The following is a 20,451-nucleotide window of genomic DNA, read 5'->3' on the forward strand; positions in this document are numbered from 1 at the left end:
GTCGTTGTAGTATAGTGGTAAGTATTCCCGCCTGTCACGCGGGTGACCCGGGTTCGATCCCCGGCAACGGCGCTTTTTTCTTCTCAGTATATTTTTGGTAATTCTGGACATTCATATTCTTTTGCTTCGGCAAAGAAATAAGTTACTGAAGCTCATCCTCCTCTGTACAACACGTTGCAGCAAAGCTTGCGCGCGGCGTCGAACCCGTCCGTGGCCGCACGGAACTGCTCGTAGGTGAAGGTCGGGCGGCCGTGGCGGCGGACGAACGCGGCGGCGCGGGAGGACTGCGACGCGCGACCGCCCTTCCCTTTGCCGCGAATGCGGCGGACGGCGATGGTGACGCATGTGTAGAGCAGGAGCACGTCCAGCAGCTATGCGGCAACGACGAGCGCAGTGGTGAGCATGCGGATGCGGGACTAGTACCGATTCGTGCCACGGATCGAGAACAAAGGTTCTAGTGGGGCCCCAGCCTGCCACCGCACCTTTAGTCCCGGTTCGTGACATGAACCGGTTACTAGAGGTTCAACACGAACCGGGACTAATGATGCCCGCCCCCCTAGCCGTTAGAACCGGCATTAATGGTCACATTAGTGCCGGTCCGTTTACAAACCGGGACTAATATATCTCACGTAAAGTACGCGCAAGAAATAGGCCAATTCGGCAGCTTTTTGTTCAATTTCTCGTTTGTTTTTCTACTAGTGCCCATCTCCGACCATATTTTCTTTTCTTTATTCATTCTTTTCTTTCTCTCTTCCTCTACACCAATCACGTATAAGTGACCGGATATATAAAAAAAGTATGGTTGTGCGAATGACAAATAGAAAACACGCCGGCCACTGACCGAACACGTCCGCAGACATTTAAGGGCCCAAATTTGCAATCGTGGATATAGATGCTCTTACGAACCGCAGTCTTATATTTTGAGACGGTTTAGAAGGCACGCATGAGCGATCTCTGAGATCAAAGATAAATCTTGATTGACTCTAAATTTTTTTACAAGTGCTCACACAATAACCATACGGCGCCTAAATATTTAAAAAGATAATACACCATAACTCACACAACCATTAAACGAGGAGAACATGCAGCCTACTAATACTCATAGTTAACCAAGTAGTCCCAACCTCTTTGGAAGAAGCTCCAAATAGAAAAAAATTTAGAGCGGGGAATCTTCCTACAAACTCAAATGTGTTAAATATATATATATATATACCTACGTCCTCCTAGAAAAACTGGAGTTTCAGGCACCCTCGTGGGAGACATTGGATGTTATAAACAACTTTTCCCCCTTTGACTTAGTTTTCGCTCTCCTCTGTTTCTAGTAGAAAAAGCCTGATCCTACTTTGCGAGTCCAACAAGTCTAGTATTCTTTTCTTTTTCGTCTGAGGGAACGTGGTAGCCCTGATCTAGCTAAGACTTGAGATTCCATTCTATTTCATTCTGATCTCATAATGAGGAAATAGGTGAGGCGAGGCTAAGACAAGATATGGGACTTCCCGCGCTAAGTTGTTCCAATCTCTGTACTTAAATAGTTAATGTCACGCGTCTTAGTCTTCTTCTATTCTGAAAATGCATGTAAATAAAATCATTTCTTTTAAACTGTGACGGAGGCTGTAGGTAGCAGTGACTTTTGAATTGACCAACCATGGAATATCTTACTAAAAAGGGAAATTAATTTATAATTTTCTAACACTGATATTTTTCTAATTTTTCTTGTGTGTATGTGTAGGAGCTTAGACAGGAATATCTGGTAAGTCACAGTCACAATCAGCCCAAATCAGTTTGGGCAGACACCGAAAATGCTGTCCATTTCAACAGCTTAGGACCTGACGTGAAAGAGGTGACAACAGAGGCATGAAACGAGGCAAAATTGACAAAAATGATCCCTGGGGGGAAAGAACTCATGGAGTGACCCCTCAGGAAAAATATGTCACCCGGCTGACCCTTTTGTGTGGCGTCCGACACCTAGGCGCCACACTACACCGTGTGACGCCTAGCCGTTCGCGCCACACCCCCCGACCACCTGGCAGAGAGGGCCTGTTGGGGAACGTCGCACGGGAAACAAAAATTTTCCTACGCGCACGAAGATCTATCATGGTGATGTCCATCTACGAGAGGGGATGAGTGATCTACGTACCCTTGTAGATCGTACAGCAGAAGCGTTAGTGAACGCGGTTGATGTAGTGGAACGTCCTCACGTCCCTCGATCCGTCCCGCGAACAATCCCGCGATCAGTCCCACGATCTAGTACCGAACGGACGGCACCTCCGCGTTCAGCACACATACAGCTTGACGATGATCTCGGCCTTCTTGATCCAGCAAGAGAGACGGAGAGGTAGAAGAGTTCTCCGGCAGCGTGACGGCGCTCCGGAGGTTGGTGATGACCTTGTCTCAGCAGGGCTCCGCCCGAGCTCCGCAGAAACGCGATCTAGAGGAAAAACCGTGGAGGTATGTGGTCGGGCTGCCGTGGAAAAGTCGTCTCAAATCAGCCCTAAAACCTCCGTATATATAGGTGGGAGGGAGGGGACCTTGCCTTGGGGCTCAAGGAGCCCCAAGGGGGTCGTCCGAGTCCAAGGGGGGAGGACTCCCCCCCCCCCAACCGAGTTGGACTTGGTTTGGTGGGTGGGAGTCCTTCCCTTCCTTCCCACCTCCCTTTTTTTTCTTTCTCTTTCATTTTTATCTCTATGGTGCATAGAGCCCTTTTGGGCTGTCCCACCAGCCCACTAAGGGCTGGTGTGCCACCCTCAAGGCCTATGGGCTTCCCCGGGGTGGGTTGCCCCCCCCCCCCCCGGTGAACTCCCGGAACCCATTCGTCATTCCCGGTAACTCCGAAAACCTTCCGGTAATCAAATGAGGTCATCCTATATATCAATCTTCGTTTCCGGACCATTCCGGAAACCCTCGTGACGTCTGTGATCTCATCCGGGACTCCGAACAACATTCGGTAACCAACCATATAACTCAAATACGCATAAAACAACGTCGAACCTTAAGTGTGCAGACCCTGCGGGTTCGAGAACTATGTAGACATGACCCGAGAGACTCCTCGGTCAATATCCAATAGCGGGACCTGGATGCCCATATTGGATCCTACATATTCTACGAAGATCTTATCGTTTGAACCTCAGTGCCAAGGATTCATATAATCCTGTATGTCATTCCCTTTGTCCTTCGGTATGTTACTTGTCCGAGATTCGATCGTCAGTATCCGTATACCTATTTCAATCTCGTTTACCGGCAAGTCTCTTTACTCGTTCCATAATACAAGATCCCGCAACTTACACTAAGTTACATTGCTTGCAAGGCTTGTGTGTGATGTTGTATTACCGAGTGGGCCCCGAGATACCTCTCCGTTCACACGGAGTGACAAATCCCAGTCTTGATCCATACTAACTCAACTAACACCTTCGGAGATACCTGTAGAGCATCTTTATAGTCACCCAGTTACGTTGCGAAGTTTGATACACACAAAGCATTCCTCCGGTGTCAGTGAGTTATATGATCTCATGGTCATAGGAATAAATACTTGACACGCAGAAAACAGTAGCAACAAAATGACACGATCAACATGCTACGTCTATTAGTTTGGGTCTAGTCCATCACATGATTCTCCTAATGACGTGATCCAGTTATCAAGCAACAACACCTTGTTCATAATCCGAAGACACTGACTATCTTTGATCAACTGGCTAGCCAACTAGAGGCTTGCTAGGGACGGTGTTTTGTCTATGTATCCACACATGTAAATGAGTCTTCATTCAATACAATTATAGCATGGATAATAAACGATTATCTTGATACAGGAATTATAATAATAACTATATTTATTATTGCCTCTAGGGCATAATTCCAACAGTCTCCCACTTGCACTAGAGTCAATAATCTAGCCCTCACATCACCATGTGAATTACATTATAATAAATCTAACACCCATACAGTTCTGGTGTTGATCATGTTTTGGCCGTGGAAGAGGTTTAGTCAGCGGGTCTGCTACATTCAGATCCGTGTGCACCTTGCATATATTTACGTCCTCTCCCTCGACGTAGTCGCGGATGAGGTTGAAGCGTCGTTTGATGTGTCTGGACTTCTTGTGAAACCGTGGTTCCTTTGCTAGGGCAATGGCACCCGTGTTGTCACAGAACAAGGTTATTGGATTCAGTGCGCTTGGCACCACTCCAAGATCCGTCATGAACTGCTTCATCCAGACACCCTCCTTAGCCGCCTCTGAGGCAGCCATGTACTCCGCTTCACATGTAGAATCTGCTACGACGCTTTGCTTGGAACTGCACCAGCTTACTGCACCCCCATTAAGAATAAATACGTATCCGGTTTGCGACTTAGAGTCGTCCGGATCTGTGTCAAAGCTTGCATCGACGTAACCTTTTACGGCGAGCTCTTCGTCACCTCCATACACGAGAAACATCTCCTTAGTCCTTTTCAGGTACTTCAGGATATTCTTGACCGCCGTCCAGTGATCCACTCCTGGATTACTCTGGAACCTACCTGCCATACTTATGGCCAGGCTAACATCCGGTCTAGTGCACAACATCGCATACATGATAGAACATATGGCTGAAGCATAGGGGACGGAGTGCATATGCTCTCTATCTTCATCAGTTGCTGGGCACTGAGTCTTACTCAATCTCGTACCTTGTAAAACTGGCAAGAACCCTTTCTCGGACTGTTCCATTTTGAACCTCTTCAAAACTTTATCAAGGTATGTGCTTTGTGAAAGTCCTATGAGGCGTTTTGATCTATCCCTATAGATCTTAATGCCTAGAATGTAAGCAGCTTCTCCTAGGTCCTTCATAGAGAAACTTTTATTCAAGTAATCCTTTATGCTCTCTAAAAACTCTACGTTGTTTCCAATCAGTAATATGTCATCCACATATAATATTAGAAACGCCACAAAGCTCCCACTCACTTTCTTGTAAATACAAGATTCTCCAACCACTTGTATAAACCCAAATGCTTTGATCACCTCATCAAAGCGTTTGTTCCAACTCCGAGATGCTTGCACCAGTCCATAAATGGATCGCTGGAGCTTGCACACCTTGTTAGCATTCTTAGGATCGACAAAACCTTCGGGTTGTATCATATACAACTCTTCCTTAAGGAAACCGTTAAGGAACGCCGTTTTGACATCCATCTGCCAGATTTCATAATCGAAAAATGCAGCTATTGCTAACATGATTCTGACGGACTTAAGCATCACTACGGGTGAGAAAGTCTCATCATAGTCAACTCCTTGAACTTGTGAAAAACCCTTTGCCACAAGTCGAGCTTTATAAACGGTCACATTACTGTCAGCGTCCGTCTTCCTCTTAAAGATCCATTTGTTCTGAATGGCCTTGCGGCCCTCAGGCAGTACCTCCAAAGTCCACACTTTGTTCTCATACATGGATCCTGTTTCGGACTTCATGGCTTCCAGCCATTTGTTGGAATCTGGCACCCACCATTGCTTCTTCATAATTCGCAGGTTCATTGTTGTCTAACAACATGATTGATAAGACGGGATTACCGTACCACTCTGGAGCAGCACGTGGTCTCGTCGACCTACGTGGTTCGACAAAAACTTGAACTGGAGTTTCATGATCATCATCATTAACTTCCTCCTCAACCGGCGTCGCAATGACAGAGGTTTCCCCTTGCCCTGCGCCACCATCCAGAGGGATGAGAGGTTCGACAACCTCGTCAAGTTCTATCTTCCTCCCACTCAATTCTCTCGAGAGAAACTCCTCGAGAAAAGCTCCGTTTTTAGCAACAAACACTTTGCCCTCGGATTTGAGATAGAAGGTGTACCCAACTGTCTCTTTTGGGTAACCTATGAAGACGCACATTTCCGCTTTGGGTTCCAGCTTTTCAGGCTGAAGCTTTTTGACATAAGCATCACATCCCCAAACTTTAAGAAACGACAACTTTGGTCTTTTGCCATACCACAGTTCGTATGGTGTCGTCTCAACGGATTTTGATGGTGCCCTATTTAAAGTGAATGCAGCTGTTTCTAATGCATAACCCCAAAAGGATAATGGCAAATCAGTAAGAGACATTATAGATTGCACCATCTCTAATAGAGTACGATTACGACGTTCGGACACACCATTACGCTGTGGTGTTCCAGGCGGTGTTAACTGTGAAACAATTCCACATTGTCTTAAGTGAGCACCAAACTCGAAACTCAGAAATTCACCCCCACGATCAGACCGTAGGAACTTGATCTTCTTGTTACGATGATTTTCCACTTCACTCTGAAATTGCTTGAACATTTCAAATGTCTCAGACTTGTGCTTCATCAAGTAGACATAACCATATCTACTTAAATCGTCAGTGAAGGTGAGAAAATAACGATATCCGCCGCGTGCCTCCACGCTCATCGGACCACACACATCGGTATGTATGATTTCCAACAAGTCACTTGCACGCTCCATTGTTCCTGAGAACGGAGTCTTAGTCATCTTGCCCATGACGCATGGTTCGCACGTGTCAAGTGAATCAAAGTCAAGTGACTCCAAAAGTCCATCAGCATGGAGTTTCTTCATGCGCTTTACACCAATATGACCTAAGCGGCAGTGGCACAAAAATATGGCGCTATCATTGTTAACTCTAACTCTTTTGGTCTCAATGTTATGTATATGCGTATCGTTATCAAGATTCAATATGAACAATCCTCTCACATTCGGTGCATGACCATAAAAGATGTTACTCATAGAAATAGAACAACCATTATTCTCTGACTTAAACGAGTAACCGTCTCGCAATAAACAAGATCCAGATATAATGTTCATGCTCAACGCAGGCACTAAATAACAATGATTTAAGTTCATCACTAATCCTGACGGTAACTGAAGTGACACTGTGCCGACGGCGATTGCATCAACCTTGGAACCATTTCCTACGCGCATCGTCACTTCATCTTTCGCCAGCCTTCGCCTATTCCGCAGTTCCTGTTTCGAGTTGCAAATATGAGCAACAGAACCGGTATCGAATACCCAGGCACTACTACGAGAGCCGGTTAAGTACACATCAATAACATGTATATCAAATATACCTGATTTTTCTTTGCCCGCCTTCTTATCTGCCAGATACTTGGGGCAATTGCGCTTCCAATGACCCATACCCTTGCAATAGAAACACTCCGTTTCCGGCTTAGGTCCAGCTTTGGGTTTCTTCGTCGGATTGGCAACTGGCTTGCCGCTCTTCTTTGAATTTCCCTTCCTGCCTTTGCCGTTTCTCTTGAAACTAGTGGTCTTATTAACCATCAACACTTGATGCTCTTTACGGAGTTCAGACTCTGCGACTTTCAGCATCGCAAACAACTCGCCGGGAGACTTGTTCATCCCTTGCATGTTGTAGTTCAACATAAAGCCTTTATAGCTTGGCGGCAGTGATTGAAGGATTCTGTCAGTGATAGCTTCTTGCAGGAGTTCAATCCCCAGCTCAGCTAGACGGTTTGAGTACCCAGACATTTTGAGCACATGTTCACTGACAGATGAGTTTTCCTCCATCTTGCAAGCATAGAATTTATCGGAGGTCTCATACCTCTCGATCCGGGCGTTCTTCTGAAAGATAAACTCCAACTCCTGGAACATCTCAAATGCTCCATGACGCTCAAAGCAACGTTGAATTCCTGGTTCTAAGCCTTACAAGACTGCACATTGAACTATTGAGTAGTCCTCCTTACGCGCTAACCAAGCGTTCTTAACATCCAGATCAGCCGTAGCAGGTGGTTCATCTCCTAACGCAGCATTAAGGACATAATCCTTCTTCCCAGCTTGTAAGATTAGCTTAAGATTACGAGCCCAGTCTACAAAGTTGCTTCCATCAGCTTTGAACTTAGCTTTCTCTAGGAACGTATTAAAATTCAGGATGACAGTCGCGTGAGCCATGATCTACAACACAAATATATTCAAAGTGGACTTAGACTATGTTCAAGATAATTAGAGTTTAACTTAATCAAATTATTCGCTAAACTCCCACTCAAAAAGTACATCTCTCTAGTCATTTGAGTGGTTCATGATCCACTTACACTAGCTCAAGTCCGATCATCACGTGAGTTGGGTATAGTTTCAGTGGTAAGCATCCCTATGCTAATCATATCATCTATATGATTCATGATCGACCTTTCGATCTCATGTGTTCCGAGGCCATGTCTGCACATGCTAGGCTCTTCAAGCTTAACCCGAGTGTTCCGCGTGCGCAACTGTTTTGCACCCGTTGTATGTGAACGTTGAGTCTATCACACCCGATCATCACGTGGTGTCTCGAAACGACGAACTGTAGCAACGGTGCACAGTCGGGGAGAACACAATTTCGTCTTGAAATTTTAGTGAGAGATCACCTCATAATGCTACCGTCGTTCTAAGCAAAATAAGGTGCATAAAAGGATTAACATCACATGCAATTCATAAGTGACATGATATGGCCATCATCACGTGCTTCTTGATCTCCATCACCAAAGCACCGGCACGATCTTCTTGTCACCGGCGCCACACCATGATCTCCATCAACGTGTTGCCATCGGGGTTGTCGTGCTACTCATGCTATTACTACTAAAACTACATCCTAGCAAAATAGTAAACGCATCTGCAAGCACATACGTTAGTATAAAGACAACCCTATGGCTCCTGCCGGTTGTCGTACCATCGACGTGCAAGTCGATATTTCTATTACAACATGATCATCTCATACATCCAATATATCACATCACATCATTGGCCATATCACATCACAAGCATACCCTGCAAAAACAAGTTAGACGTCCTCTAATTTTGTTGTTGCATGTTTTACGTGGTGACCATGGGTATCTAGTAGGATCGCATCTTACTTACGCAAACACCACAACGGAGATATATGAGTTGCTATTTAACCTCATCCAAGGACCTCCTCGGTCAAATCCGATTCAACTAAAGTTGGAGAAACTGACACTTGCCAGTCATCTTTGAGCAACGGGGTTACTCGTAGCGATCAAATCAGTCTCTCGTAAGCGTACGAGTAATATCGGTCCAAGCCGCTTCAATCCAACAATACCGCGGAATCAAGAAAAGACTAAGGAGGGCAGCAAAACGCACATCACCGCCCACAAAAACTTTTGTGTTCTACTCGAGAAGACATCTACGCATGAACCTAGCTCATGATGCCACTGTTGGGGAACGTCGCACGGGAAACAAAAAATTTCCTACGCGCACGAAGACCTATCATGGTGATGTCCATCTACGAGAGGGGATGAGTGATCTACGTACCCTTGTAGATCGTACAGCAGAAGCGTTAGTGAACGCGGTTGATGTAGTGGAACCTCCTCACGTCCCTCGATCCGCCCCGCGAACAATCCCGCGATCAGTCCCACGATCTAGTACCGAACGGACGGCACCTCCGCGTTCAGCACACGTACAGCTCGACGATGATCTCGGCCTTCTTGATCCAGCAAGAGAGACGGAGAGGTAGAAGAGTTCTCCGGCAGCGTGACGGCGCTCCGGAGGTTGGTGATGACCTTGTCTCAGCAAGGCTCCGCCCGAGCTCCGCAGAAACGCGATCTAGAGGAAAAACCGTGGAGGTATGTGGTCGGGCTGCCGTGGAAAAGTCGTCTCAAATCAGCCCTAAAACCTCCGTATATATAGGTGGGAGGGAGGGGACCTTGCCTTGGGGCTCAAGGAGCCCCAAGGGGGTCGGCCGAGTCCAAGGGGGGAGGACTCCCCCCCCCCCCCAAACCGAGTTGGACTTGGTTTGGTGGGTGTGAGTCCTTCCCTTCCTTCCCACCTCCCTTTTTTTTCTTTCTCTTTGATTTTTATCTCTATGGCGCATAGAGCCCTTTTGGGCTGTCCCACCAGACCACTAAGGGCTGGTGTGCCACCCTCAAGGCCTATGGGCTTCCCCGGGGTGGGTTGCCCCCCCGGTGAACTCCCGGAACCCATTCGTCATTTCCGGTACATTCCCGGTAACTCCGAAAACCTTCCGGTAATCAAATGAGGTCATCCTATATATCAATCTTCGTTTCCGGACCATTCCGGAAACCCTCGTGACGTCCGTGATCTCATCCGGGACTCCGAACAACATTCGGTAACCAACCATATAACTCAAATACGCATAAAACAACGTCGAACCTTAAGTGTGCAGACCCTGCGGGTTCGAGAACTATGTAGACATGACCCGAGAGAATCCTCGGTAAATATCCAATAGCGGGACCTGGATGCCCATATTGGATCCTACATATTCTACGAAGATCTTATCGTTTGAACCTCAGTGCCAAGGATTCATATAATCCCGTATGTCATTCCCTTTGTCCTTCGGTATGTTACTTGCCCGAGATTCGATCGTCAGTATCCGTATACCTATTTCAATCTCGTTTACCGGCAAGTCTCTTTACTCGTTCCGTAATACAAGATCCCGCAACTTACACTAAGTTACATTGCTTGCAAGGCTTGTGTGTGATGTTTTATTACCGAGTGGGCCCCGATATACCTCTCCGTTCACACGGAGTGACAAATCCCAGTCTTGATCCATACTAACTCAACTAACACCTTCGGAGATACCTGTAGAGCATCTTTATAGTCACCCAGTTACGTTGCGACGTTTGATACACACAAAGCATTCCTCCGGTGTCAGTGAGTTATATGATCTCATGGTCATAGGAATAAATACTTGACACGCAGAAAACAGTAGCAACAAAATGACACGATCAACATGCTACGTCTATTAGTTTGGGTCTAGTCCATCACGTGATTCTCCTAATGACGTGATCCAGTTATCAAGCAACAACACCTTGTTCATAATCAGAAGACACTGACTATCTTTGATCAACTGGCTAGCCAACTAGAGGCTTGCTAGGGACGGTGTTTTGTCTATGTATCCACACATGTAAATGAGTCTTCATTCAATACAATTATAGCATGGATAATAAACGATTATCTTGATACAGAAATTATAATAATAACTATATTTATTATTGCCTCTAGGGCATAATTCCAACAGGGCCCACCCCCCAGGCCGTGTGACGCCTAAGCCTCAGGCGTCACACATTGTAATGTGTGGCGCCGAACGCTTAGGCGCCACACATTGACTTAACAGGCCATGGGCCAGCCCCCCCTCCCCACCCCCTCCTCATTCCCCTCCCCCAACCCCCTCTCCGACCCACTGGCCCCTCCCTCAAATCCTTCTCTAAATCACCAAATCTGAAGGTTTGGACCGGGCATTTGTTGTCCAATCACTCCCCTAAGGTAATCCCCACCTCTCCCCTCATTCTCATCCAAAGAAAAATCTTTTGTGGTCTTTTTTTTGCAAATTTGAGGAAACCCTAGTTTTTCATGAATTATGGGATGTATATGATATTGTTGTATTTGTTTGTATGTTAGGATAAGGGGTATGATGGGGTTAGGATTAGGGTTGTTTGGATGTTTGCATTATGGTTGTTTTAGGGTTAGGCTAGGGTTAGGCTATGGTTAGGCTAGGGTTAGGGATGTTTGGTTGTGTTAGGGTTATGATGGGGTTAGGGTTATGGTTGTTTGGAAGTTAGGCTAGGGTTATTGTAATTGTATGATTGCTTATAAAAAAGGTTCTATATTTTTTTGTTTAGGGATGGAAAGAACATGTGTTTATGTTCATCACGTGGACAAGGATGCCTTTTTAAAAGGCAATATTGATCCGGACCCGGATGAGCTTGACATGGTGTTCGATTTGTGTCCTAGCTATGGTGAATTGTTGGAACAAGTCCGAAAGGATTTGAATTGGATGGACCCTAGTGATGTAGTTGAGTTTGATGGTAGGCATAATGTGGGATTCGGAATGCACATTCGTTGGAATACCATGCGTGTCAACTCCGAGCAACGTTGGCTTGCATACAAGGATACGGTGGCCGAATCACTAGACAAGGCTCTAGAGTTATTTGCCATCAAAACAAATGTTCCTAACTTGTTGGATTTGAACCGGGTTGCCTCTCCGATTGTTGAAGCTATTCCTGCACCCATCAACGAAGAGGCCAACATTGAACCTCTTTCTTATGTCGATGAGGCCAACGAATAGGTCAACATTGAACATGAACCATTGGTAGAGGCTAATGATGAGCACGATGATGATGAGAATGATGGTAATGTTCTTCATGACAACAATCTTGGTGATTTGGACAAATATAATTTGCAAGAGACAATGGACCATTCTATTCCGTACTCACGTGGCTATGCCTCTGAGTCTGACGATGAGGGTCCCGATGAAGAAGTTGATGAGGAAGGGTTCACGGCAAAGGAGGCCGAAGCTTCCATGAAGGTATTAAAGCGTGATCACCGGACACCATTGTTCGAGGATCTTAGCCTTGCGGATGAAGCCGTGGTTGACGGAGGCGAAGGCATATTGTTTGGAGTTAGGCCACCTTCTCATCGGGACACACATGGGAAGAATATTATTTTGCCGGGGTCAAAGTTCGAGACATTCTTTGAACTGAAGATGTGGTTGGATGAATATTCTGTTACGCATTATAGGCCACACAGAGTTGTTCATTCAAACATGAAGCTGCGTTACACGGTTGCATGTGAGGATAGAGGGTGTCCTTGGATTGTCCGTGCAAGACCATGGAAAGGAGGGCCAGGATGGAACATTGTCAGTTGTATGCCTCACATGTGTCGAGGCAAGAGGGTTGATGGTGCCCTTTCATCGCAAAGCCATAGACAACTCACCTCCGAGTTCATCGCTTATAGGCTTTCCAACTCCATCTCCTCTCTTCCTACAATGAGCATAAAAAGCGTACAAGACCTTGTGAAAGCCCTCTTTCACTACGGTGTGAAATATGGTAAGGCATGGAAAGCAAAGCAAGCCGCATTCAAGATGTTGTATGGTGATTGGGAGGAAGCATACAACCGCATACCTAGGTTGTTGGGAGCTATTGCCCACACTAACCCGGGCATGGTTCATGTGGTCGAGCCGTATGGGGAGAAAACAAGGATTCTCAATGGAAATAGGGTCCGCGTATTTGGTCGTGCATTTTGGGCATTTGAGCAATGTGTGAGGGCTTTCCAGCACTGTCGTCCTGTCATCTCCATCGATGGCACGTTTTTGACCGGACAATTCAAGGGCACTTTGTTGGTTGCAATAGCAAGTGATGCCAATAACCGGTTGATGCCTTTGGCTTTTGCTTTGGTTGAGGCAGAGAACAATGTTAACTGGGAATGGTTCTTGCATATTTTGAGAACCAAAGTATTACCGTTTGAGAGGGAAATATGTGTCATATCGGATCGCCATCAAGGCATACTTAACACGGTTGACATTGTCATTCCCGGCCATGCTCCTTTGCATCATCGATGGTGCATGAGGCATTTTTGTGCAAACTTCTACCGGGCATGTGGTAGCAAGGAGTTGGCGGATGATCTTCAAGATTGTTGTCAAGCATTTTCGGACAAACGATTTGCAAGATTGTACAATGCTTTGCTTGTAAACAAAAAACTTGATGCAGGTGGGCTTGAGTTTCTGAACATGGACATTGAACTTCGGGCCAAGTGGGCACGAGCTTATGACGAAGATGGCCGAAGATATGGTCAAATGACAAGTAACATGGCAGAATGCTTCAACCGGGTGTCCGTGCGTTGCCGGTGACGGCAATAGTTCAATACACATTCGACAAGTTGAGAGCATACTTTCTAAAGTACTCGCAAGAAACAAATGATCAGATTGCGGGAGAGAACAAGGAAAAGTACAAGTACCAGTTTCCACCAAAGGTTGACAAATGGATGGTATTTCAATCACGAAAGGCTGACTCCCAAACGGCTACCCTGTACAACAACGAGGATTGGACATACCAAGTGAATGAGCCCGGAGGAACAACAAACGATGGCCAGCAACACGGAAACAGGGCGTTCAAGGTATCTTTATCCTTGTGTGATTGCTCTTGTGGGAGGCCAAGGTTGCTTCATCTCGCATGCTCGCATTTGTACACGGCAGCTCGCAGTAGGAATGTGGACGTCAACCATCCACTAACCGTGAGGGAGTCCGAGTTCTCGATCATGACCACGAAGCATACATGGGCTCCTAGATTTGAACCATACTTTGACCAATCACAATGGCTGGAGTATCATGGAGTACAACTATGGCCTGACCCAGAGTGGAAGGTTGTGAAACTGGGAAGACGAAAGACAAAGCGTTTTAGAGGAGACATGGATGGATGGGGCCATGGTGGTGGCAGAGAAATGGGGAACAACCAATTCCAAGAGCCCACTGAGAGATCACATTGTGGAGAGTGCGGTGTAACAGGGCACAACACAAGAAGGTGTACGACGCGAAAGAAGAAGTCCAAAAACAATGATTCCAGGTCAAGCCAACCAAGTTCAAGCCAACAAGGGACGGGTCAAGGAAGCACGAGCCAACAAGGGACGGGTCAAGCAAGCACAACCCAACAAGTTCCTACTCAACATGTTCCTAGCCGACTTGGGCTTACTAGAGGACGTGGTGCTAGAGGCAGTGGTGGTGGTAGAGGCAGGGGTGCTGCTAGAGGTAGGGGTGGGATAGATCGTGGTGGTGCTAGAGGCAGGGGTGGGATAGGTGGTGGTGCTTCTAGAGGCAGTGGTGGGATATGTGGTGGACTTACTAGGATTGGTATGCGTGGATACCTACGAGGACCATTTCCGTATGTCACATATTTGACTTATCTTTATCATGTTGTTTTCCATGCTCCTTTGTGTGTTATTTTACTAACTATGAGCTTTGATGCCTGTTTTGTAGGTATGGCCGCTTCTCAACCCAACAAGGCAAAAGCGGAGTGGGGGAGGAGAAGGATGCAGCCAGTGAGGAGCAGCGGTTGATGGAGAGGGCTGCAAAGAAGTTGAGAGAGGAGGATGCAGCCGAAGCGCGAAAGAAGAAGGATGAGGAGCATAAGGCAAGGATGGATGAGCAGTGGCAAATGGAACTTGAGCGCCGGAGATATGAGGCTAGGATAAAGGAGAATGACAGGAAGACGCTAGAGAAACGTAAAAAAGAATATGAAGCTAACTTTAAGAAGATGATGGCAGAGGGCGCAACAAAGAGAGAGCGGGAGCATCAACGCTTCACGGAGAGGGTTAAGGAAGAGGCTTCAAAAATGCGCAAAAGGGAAGAGGAAGAGGAAGAAGAGAGGAAGAAGAAGAAGGGAAAGGGGCCTTGCTCAACCCAATAGAGTCGGATGCTTCTATTCTCATGCGCGCTTTCATCTTCGAACCCTATGTGTTGTTGAACCCTATGTGTTGTTGAACCTTGTTCGCTTGCGCGCTTTCTTACTATGAAACTCCACTATGTATGCACTTTTGGACGTATGTTCTTTACGAACCCTATGTATGTTTGAACTCCACCCTCTTTGTGTTGTATGTTTTAATTCTAGTATTATTGTGTTGTATATTTGTGCATATTTGTGATGTATATTTGAACTCCTCCACCACTACGTGCTGCAGTTTTCAGCATGCCAGAATGTGTGGCGCCTAAGCCTTGGGCGTTGCACATGTGTGGCGCCTAAGGCTTAGGCGCCACACATGTGAAACAGAGTAATAGAAAGTCCACATCTGAGATGCCAGTAGGTTTTCACATGTGTGGCGTCTAAGGCTTAGGCGCCACACATGTGCAACGCCCAAGGCTTAGGCGCCACACAATTGAAAACCTACTGGCATCTCAAATGTGGACTTTCTGTTACTCTGTTTCACATGTGTGGCGCCTAAGCCTTAGGCGCCACACATCACATGTGTGGCGCCTAAGGCTTAGGTGCCACACAAGTGAAACAGAGTACCAGATAACTTGGCTACTCTTTTGATGAGTAATGCTCATCCTTATCTTAGTTTCACTTTGTTCTCATTTCATCAAGACTATGTTTCTCATTTCATCAAGACTATGTTCATGAGGATATGTCTTGCACTTTGTTTCTCATTTCATCAAGACTATGTTTCTCATTTCATCCAGACTATGTTGATCCTTATCCTTATCTTAGTCTTCTCAAGTGCTTTGCCATGACTCACACATATTATTTAGGTTGAGCCTATCTTAAGATTACAAACAAAGTAAGATACAACGTGCTGATACAACTTGCTGAAATTAAGATACAACTTGGTGAAATTAAGATACAACTTGCTGAAATGAAGATACAACTTGCTGAAATTAAGATACAACTTGCTCATACAACTTCGTGAAATCTACTGAGTCCAACGTGGATATTTTCCTTTTCCATCATTGGCTTCTTCTGCTGCCTTGGCCGCACGAGCTCTTTCTCTCTTTCTCTCCCTCTCAGCTTCACGGGCTTGTTCCCGCTGTCTGTAAACCTCCTCCAACTGTAGTTTCTCTTCTTGGTTTTTCCTTATCATCTCATCAAGAAAAGCCCTCTGCTCCACACAGTACTCTTCCCACTCTTTCTTCTGCGCTGCTTTCTCCTCTGCTTCAGCCTTCTCGCGGCGCTCTTCCAAGTCCCAGCTAGCCCATGCACGGCGACCTCTTTCACGAATCTCGGTCACCGCCCAGTCCGGCATTTCCGTGTCAATCCAACGATAGTACATGCAGAGAGGAGGAGGAGACTACCGGATGGATCAGATTCAAGTAAACAATAATCTGGATGACTTGAGCATACCGGGGGCCTGATGTACGCAGAAATAGATTCGGGTGGATCAGATTCATAATTGGCGCACATGAAAAATTTCATGCCCAACCAATCTGAAAAATCTTCCACCTCCTTCACCTTGCAGAGATCACCGCACCAACATCGAACTGCTTCCACCCCCTGAGGCAAACTCACACTCTTCATTTTCTTAGGCCTGATGCTTTGATCCGAGCAAGGCAAACTCATATTGACTAAAGCGGTGGTAGTGTTCTCAAGTGAGGCTGGATGACGGAGGAAGGCAGTCCAATGCCTCCTTTTATAGACCGAAAAAGAGACGTCGAAAATTTGGCGGGAACGGAGGAGGGAAAGGTGGCGGGAAAGAAGACGTGGAAATTTTGGCGGGAACGGAGGAGGGAAAGGTGGCGGGAAAGAAGACGTGGAAATTTTGGCGGGAACGGAGGAGGGAAAGGTGGTGGGAAAGAAGACGTGGAAATTTTGGCGGGAACGGAGGAGGGAAAGGTGGCGGGAAAGGGTGTGCTCAAAATTTGGGGAGAACGGAGGAGGGAAAGGTGGCGGGAAATAGTGTGCTTTGAGATGCTAGCAGGTTTTCACATGTGTGGCGCCTAAGGCTTAGGCGCCACATGTGGCGCCTAAGCCTTAGGCCACACATGTGAAAACCTGCTGGAAGCTGAATTTTGACAGGTATGCAGCATTTTGACATCACATATTTTGACAGCTTTGACAGAAATTTAAAACATATGACAGCAACACAAATAACAGAAGTTCACATTTATATTTGAATCTAACACCAACAAGTGCAAATGATTGTTCACAAGTGCAACATCAACACCAACAACACAAGTTCCCAACTCCTAATGGTTCACAAGTGCAACATCAACACCAACAACAAAAGTGAAATGGTTTGGAAATGATTGAAAACTCCAAATGGCTCCGGTTCACATCTTGGCGCCTCGTCCCCTCTTAGAAACTAGCTTCTTTCTTCTCGAAACTACAAATTGCTCCGGGTCATCCGACTCATCGTCATCGTCATCGTCATCCTCATCGTCCATGCTTCTCATCCTTGACAAACGAGAGCCCCCGGCGACCGGGTTCTTTCCTTTCGCATAATCATCCTGTGAGTACCGCCTACATCCCTTCCTAGGCTTCAACATGTAAGCGGAGCGTTGGAAAGCCTTCAACGTCATCCCATCCGCAACCTAATACATATGAAGGTTGAAAGTTCAAAGTTGAAGGTTGAAAGTGCACAATGTTTTATGGCTATGTCATACCTCAGGAGTGTCAACATCATCCTCTATAGTATTTCTTTGGGTATTAGCTGCCGAGGTAATGTCACCATCGTCCATACGAGCGCCCGAAGAAGCTGAATCGTCTAGAGTATTTCTTTCGGATGAACCGGATCTCGAAGGTGAAACATATTCAGGGTCACGGCAACCTAAAATGTTGGATAGGCGCCGTAACTTCTTGCCCTGTTCCTGTTAGATTCAAATATAAATGACATATATAAGGTACCGTATGTTGCATTCGTGGGCAAAATAATAATAATGACACAACACCTTTATGAAAAGACGAAGTGCAGATTCTCCCTTTTTCCCTCCAGGTGTCTTCTCTAGAATATCTTCGGACTCATCAACTTGTTTCTTGACCTCTTTGCGCTATGATCACAAGACAATGAAATGCAAGCGAATAGGTGTACTAGCATTCATACTTAACATAGGTGAGCACACTTACCACAAAGTTCAGGACAGGGGCGAAGGAAGTTTGGTACCCTTCGCGAATTAACTTGTTGTAATCGTCTTGGGCAAGTGCATCGTACTCAGTGGGTTCTTCCAATATGTCCTCCTCGTAAGCCGGCGGACAAATCTCGACACGAGTACTCTCCTGAAACCATCTTAGGTAGTTGTTGAACGCAAGCGAACAATGCTGGCGGTACTGGGTTCGTTGTATGCTCGAAGCTGCCTGCACACTTTGCTCGAACATAATGACATAGCTCTTATGATGCTTATGCCAATCCTTGATCTTTCGCTGCCTCCTCCTATCCAACCTGCTTTTAACAAAACCCATCAGTAGCTCGCTCAACACTAATAACAAAACTAATCAGTACTTCTTTTTTGTTACCTGTGAAGCTGTGTGTCCGTGTCCACCCACTCTGGCGGGTGTGGCTGAAAGAACCCAAATTGATGCATCACACGATGCGGGAGATGAAACTCAACCGCCCAATTGCATATAAGGGGACAACGCATTAGCCAAAGATGTTTTTCCTGCACGCATAGTGGATTGAGCTCGAACGTGTGTGCATCACCAAAGTTTTGCCCGGCACCATATGGCTGCCATTCCACCTACAACACAACATAAAAGGCAAAATTCATTTTACTCACAACATAAAAGCTGGAAGTCAACTCTGAAACCATCTTACCTGCTCGGGGGTAAGCGAATCCATCTCGTTGGTGTATTGCTTGTACAATAGGTTCACTTCGCTTGCCACCTCTCATACCAAGTCCCACTTGTAAGCCCATGTAGGAAGCCGTACAGGGTTGCCGTGGTCATCCCAGGTATTCCACTTTGAGCTTTTAGGGCGTCCAACAGGTAGGCATTCCCAGCTCCATACTGAAAGTAGGAGCATACAACCACCAACTCCACCGTCCTTTGTGGTCCTGCGACAAGCATCGTCCAACTACAAGTAACAACAAACATGCATTAGTTTGGCAGAAAAAGATAACAGAGAGTACTTAATATTAACAATTTATTACCTGCCGATACAGGTAAGCCAGTGCGGCCGAGCCCCAACTGAACTTGTTATCGAAAACAGTCAACGCCTTCAGCCACATCCATGTAGCATTCTTGCCAGTGCCGTCAGCAAAGATAGTCCTAGAGATGACGTACCACATGTACACGCGAGCATACCTCTGGATCACCTCGTCATCTGCGTCCTCAGGACAATGAGCAAAGTTCGCGGCAATCCAAGTGAAAGGAGCGCCGGCCGGGACTCTATCTTTCTTCCCTCCATCTTCTACCTCCGGCTCCTGAGGCGACATACCAATAAGGGCCTTCATTTGTTGCCGCCATCCCTCGGAATCAGTGCTCATACAAAGAGGCTTCCCCTCGATCGGAATTGCGGTGATCATGGAAACATCTTGAAGAGTAACTGTCATCTCTCCGGTCCGGAGGTGAAAACTATGTGTCTCCGGCCTCCAACGATCAATAAGTGCTGTGACTGCCGCAGCGTTCAAATTAGGCGTTGACCGACTCACAAGCTGAATGAATGGAAGGAGTCCTGTCATCTCGATGTATGGGGTGTACCGCTCATCGTACTGCATTACAGACGATGCCCCATGAGACCGGATCTTCAAGGGCGTAAGCTCCTGCAAACAGATAGGAGAAGAAGATATCAAGTGCTTATTAAATACATGTTTTTTATCGTATGATCTACTTAGCATTTTCTTCTCCGACATGAAATAGGCCCGGTGTTCAACGTCATAAACATTATTCAGAAGCCACACCATCCTACAAATCACAAAAAAAAAACTCATATTCAAAAAATTACTCATCTACTAATCCACTCATCTACATATCCTAACTACTCAAATCCTAAGAACTCATATGAATCTACTCATATACTAACTACTAAAATTCTAAGAACTCATATGAATCTACTCATATCCTAACTACTCAAATCCTAAGAACTCATATGAATCTACTCATATACTAACTACTAAAATCCTAAGAACTCATATGAATCTACTCATATCCTAACTACTCAAATCCTAAGAACTCATATGAATCTACTCATATACTAACTACTAAAATCCTAAGAACTAATATCCTAACTACTCATATCAATCTAGTCATATACTAACTATTAATACTAACTACTAATATGAATCTACTAATATACTAACTACTCAAATCCT

At 45.9% G+C, this 20,451-nt stretch overlaps 1 non-coding gene across 1 annotated transcript; it reads left to right on the forward strand.

Moving 5' to 3' along the window:
• TRNAD-GUC lies at positions 1-72 on the forward strand. Its single transcript has one exon. It is a non-coding gene; the product is annotated as a tRNA-Asp (tRNA).
• Positions 73-20,451: the final 20,379 nt, after the last annotated feature.

The sequence above is a fragment of the Hordeum vulgare genome, chromosome 3H, assembly GCF_904849725.1.
Source record: "Hordeum vulgare subsp. vulgare chromosome 3H, MorexV3_pseudomolecules_assembly, whole genome shotgun sequence".
In the NCBI taxonomy this organism is placed as follows: domain Eukaryota; kingdom Viridiplantae; phylum Streptophyta; class Magnoliopsida; order Poales; family Poaceae; genus Hordeum; species Hordeum vulgare.